A 5,165-nucleotide genomic window follows, 5' to 3' on the forward strand; every position below is an offset into this window, starting at 1 on the left:
CAACTTCAACTGTATGACTTGCATCCTTGGCACAAAGTTATATTATATTCTACTCAATCCATAGGCTTCATTATTGTTATTCAGACTGTTTTGAAGTTGATACAACTGGCTATGATAGCTGAGGTTCATAGCTAGGTTCTGAACTAATATGTATACCAAACGTTTTGGTCCAATCGCAGATTGGCTAGATAGCTAGCTACACATCGTACAGGTATTTTTAATCCTCCCCTGCACAATAAGCAAGAACATAGCTAGCTATGTTATTTCATCTATCTGCATTGCATGGAAAATATCAGCAAGGCAAGTTTACAAATTTGTACATTGGATTTGCAGTAAATATTTTAGCTAGCTAGTTTCTTTACATCCACTGTTTCACAAGACGACAGCCTGGGTTGCTGGTTGTTTCAGAAGTCCCTAAACATTAAACAACCAGAATTACAATGTCATACTCATGTCACAACACCCATAAAGCTAGCCAGCTAGCAGGCTAATGTTAGCTAGTCACCTAGCTTGCTAAATTGCGATTTTTGTAAATTAACTATGATAAAAAAATATGCATAATCGTTTGTTTCTACATTAACATATTCCTGTCAACTGTACATTTTTTGTACGATTCGTTATGTTATAAATCACTTACATTTGCTTCCATCCTTGTATTTTTATCAGCCATCTTTGCTGAAGAAAGTCTCCAGCCTTGGGTTGCATAGCGTCAAATTCGTCATGGGAACCACTCGATATGATTGGTCATTGCCCAGCGGTCGCCGCTGGTGATTTACATAAAGTTGGGAAAGGTTTATATTTTTCACCACCTCCCACGCCACCTTCGCACCACCCAAAGGTCCCCCGCCCTCTCCGCTTCACCTTCCATTGAAATGAATGGGAAGCGCTGTTTCACCACGCGGCATTCTGTGCTGGTATATCATGCCCGTAACTGGGCCTGCTTGGAGCATATCTGGCCACATTTATTATAGGACGACTTGGGAGAATGATAATTCGAAACATACAGCGCATTCAGTATCAGAAGTAAAAATGCAGCCAGACTGGCTTGCTACTGTGCCTGTCTAGACCATATCAACTGTCAAGATTAGACCAACAACGGATCCAATTCAAACGACATTCAAACGACATTTCTACTGCAGCCAGAATCGAATTTTGGACTCAATTGAAAACAATAATGCAATTATTCATTACATTGTAGGCTACTATAGTCTATGTAGGATAGTTGTATTGCCCCTAAACAATATCAATAGGGGAGTGTTTGAGCTGAGTTCCATGTATTCACTGTTCTTTCATGATATTCCTGGACTGTCCGCAGCTATTCCTATTTGTTCTTGTCGATTCATATTGAAAATTGATGCAGCTTGAATGCTTTGTCAGTGCCTTCGGATTCAGACCCTTTGACGTTTCCCACATTTTGTTATGTTACAGCGTTATTCTAAAATATTAAATGTAAAAACTTCTCAATCTTTTTTCCATTGACCATCCATGAGATGTTTCTAAAACTTTATTGGATTTCTCCTGTGGCAAATGATTGGACATGATTTGGAAAGGCACACAGCTTTCTATATAAGGTCCCCCAGTTGACAGTGCATGTCAGAGCAAAAACCAAGCCATGAGGTTGAAGGAATTGTCCGTAGAGCTCCAAGACAGGATTGTGTCGAGACACACAGGGTACCAAAAAATGTCTGCAGCATTGAAGGTCCCCAAAAACACAGTGGCTTTCATCACTCTTAAATGGAAGAAGTTTGGAACCACCAAGACTCTTCCTAGAGCTGGCTGCCCGATTGCTCATTTTGAGGGCCTTGGAGAAGGTCAGGAAGGTGACCAAGAACCCAATGGTCACTCTGACAGAGCTCCAGAGTTCCTCTGTTGAGATAAGAGAACCTTCCAGAAGGACATCCATCTCTGCAGCACTCCAACAATCAGGCCTTTATGGTAGAGTGGCCAGACGGAAGCCAATCCTCAGTAAAAGGCASATGACAGCCCACTTGGAGTTTGCCAAAAGGCTCCTAAAGACTCTCAGACCATGAGAAACAAGATTATCTGATCAAATGAAACCAAGATTGAACTCTTTGGCCTGAATGCCAAGTGTCACGTCTGGAGGAAACCTGGCACCATCCCTACGGCGAAGAATGTTGGTGGCAGCATCATACTGTGGGGATGTTTTTCAGCGGCTGGGACTGGGAGACTAGTAAGGATCGAGGGAAAGATGAACGGAGCAAAGTACAGAGAGATCCTTGATGAAAACATGCTCAGGACCTCAGACTTGACAGAGCTTGAGAGGATCTGCAGAGAAGGAGAAACTCCCCATATACAGGTGTGCCAAGCTTGTAGCGTCATACCCAAGAAGACACGAGGATGTAATCGCTGCCAAAGGTGCTTCAACAAAGTACAGAAGGGTCTGAATACCTTCAGTATGCAAATGCGATGCGAAATGCGAAAAAGTTAAGGGGTCTGAGTACTTTCCGAATGCATACCACATACAGTGTGGTATGATTGCTAGTTAGCCTATTGCAGATCTGGACAAACAATCCACCTACCACTATTGTCACTATAAATGGTGGGTAGAGGGCAGGATAGACCGGTTGACTGGTAGACTATACTGACCTGTGGTATAGTAAAAGTTAGCACATGGAAAATGCGTAGTGCATAAGGGAAGTAGCAAAACACCTTGATATAGGGGAGGCGCATGCAAGCAGCCTCTAATGTGCTGATGGCTGTTTAACAGTCTGATGGCCTTGAGATAGAAGCTGTTTTTTAGTCTCTCGGTCCCAGCTTTGATGCACCTGTACTGACCTCGCCTTCTGGATGATAGCAGGGTAAACAGGCAGTGGCTCAGGTGGTTGATGTCCTTGATGATCTTTTTGGCCTTCCTGTGACATCGGGTGCAGTAGGAGTCCTGGAGGGCGGGTAGTTTGCCCCCGGGAATGCGTTGGGCAGACCGCACCACCCTCTGGAGAGCCTTGCGGTTGCGGGTGGTGCAGTTGCCGTACCTGGTGGTGATACAGCCCGACAGGATGCTTTCAATTGTGCATCTGTAAAAATGTGTGAGGGTTTTAGTTGACAAGCCAAATTTCTTTAGCCTCCTGAGGTTGAAGAGGCTCTGTTGTGCCTTCTTCACCACACTGTCTGTGTGGGTGGTCCATTTCAGTTTGTCAGTGATGTGTACTTTGACCTCCTGCAGGCCACAAATGTGCATGTGTCTGCTCAAACGGTCAGAAACAGACTCCATGAGGGTGGTATGAGGGCCCGACGTCCACAGGTGGGGGTTGTGCTTACAGCCCAACACCGTGCAGGACGTTTGGCATTTGCCAGAGAACACCAAGATTGACAAATTCGCCACTGGCGCCCTGTGCTCTTCACAGATGAAAGCAGGTTTACACTGAGCACATGAGCACATGTGACAGACGTGACAGAGTCTGGAGACGCCGTGGAGAACGTTCTGCTGCCTGCAACATCCTCCAGCATGACCGGTTTGGCGGTGGGTCAGTCATGGTGTGGGGTGGCATTTCTTTGGGGGGCCGCACAGCCCTCCATGTGCTCGCCAGAGGTAGCCTGACTGCCATTAGGTACCGAGATGAGATCCTCAGACCCCTTGTGAGACCATATGCTGACACATGCACATTTGTGGCCTACTGGAGGTCATTTTGCAGGGCTCTGGCAGTGCTCCTCCTGCTCCTCCTTGCACAAAGGCGGAGGTAGCGGTCCTGCTGCTGGGTTGTTGCCCTCCTACGGCCTCCTCCACGTCTCCTGATGTACTGGCCTGTCTCCTGGTAGCGCCTCCATGCTCTGGACACTACGCTGACAGACACAGCAAACCTTCTTGCCACAGCTCGCATTGATGTGCCATCCTGGATGAYCTGCACTACCTGAGCCACTTGTGTGGGTTGTAGACTCCGTCTCATGCTACCACTAGAGTGAAAGCACCGCCAGCATTCAAAAGTGACCAAAACATCAGCCAGGAAGCATAGGAACTGAGAAGTGGTCTGTGGTCACCACCTGCAGAARCACTCCTTTWTTGGGGGTGTCTTGCTAATRGCCTATAATTTCCACCTTTTGTCTATTCCATTTGCACAACAGCATGTGAAATTTATTGTCAATCAGTGTTGCTTTCTAAGTGGACAGTTTGATTTCACAGAAGTGTGATTGACTTGGAGTTACATTGTGTTGTTTAAGTGTTCCCTTTATTTTTTTGAGCAGTGTAGATAGGGGGGTGCACCCTCTGCTGTTTCCTGAAGTCCACAATCACCTCCTTTGTTTTGTTGACCTTGAGTGAGAGATGTTTTTCCAGGCAACACACTCCCAGAGCCCTCACTTCCTCCCTGTAGGCTGTCTCATCATCGTTGGTAGTCAAGCCTACTACTGTTGTGTCGTCTGCAAACTTGATGATTGAGTTGGAGGCATGCTTGGCCACGCAGTCATYGGTGAACGTACCCTTGTGGGGCCCCAGTGATGAGGACCCAGTTGCACAGGGTGGGGTTCAGACCCAGGGCCTCGAGCTTAATGATGAGATTGGAGGGTACTATGGTGTTGAATGCTGAGCAATAGTCAATAAACAGCAATCTTACYTAGGTATCCTTCTTGTCCAGATGGGATAGCGCAGAGTGATGGTGATTGCACTGTCTGTGGATCTATTGGGGTGTAGGTCTAGGGTGGAAGGTAAGGTAGAGGTGATATGATCCTTGACTAGTCTCTCAAAGCACTTCATGATGACAGAGGTGGGTGCTACAGGGCGATAGTCATTAAGTTCAGTTACCTTTGCCTTCTTGGGTACAGGAACAATGGTGGCCATCTTGAAGCATGTGGGGACAGGAGACTGGGATAGGGAAAGATTGAATATGTCCGTAAACACACCAGCCTGCTGGTCTGTGCATGCTCTGAGGACTCGGCTAGAGATGCCGTCTGGACCGGCAGCTTTGTGAGGGTTAACACATTTAAATGTTTTTCTCACGGACGATGTGCCCTTGATCAAGGCACTTAACCCTAATTGCTCCTGTAAGTCGCTCTGGATAAGAGCGTCTGCTAAATTACTCAAATGTAAATGTAAGAAATTATATAGTAAAAGAGCAAACGTTAACCTGGAAAAAAAACGCATGTTAACCCGCAATGACAGACATGTGCCGCAATGACCTCTTTCAGGACCTGCAGATCCCGCGGGTAACCTG

The sequence above is a fragment of the Salvelinus sp. IW2-2015 genome, linkage group LG33 (assembly GCF_002910315.2).
Source record: "Salvelinus sp. IW2-2015 linkage group LG33, ASM291031v2, whole genome shotgun sequence".
Taxonomy (NCBI): Eukaryota; Metazoa; Chordata; class Actinopteri; order Salmoniformes; family Salmonidae; genus Salvelinus; species Salvelinus sp. IW2-2015.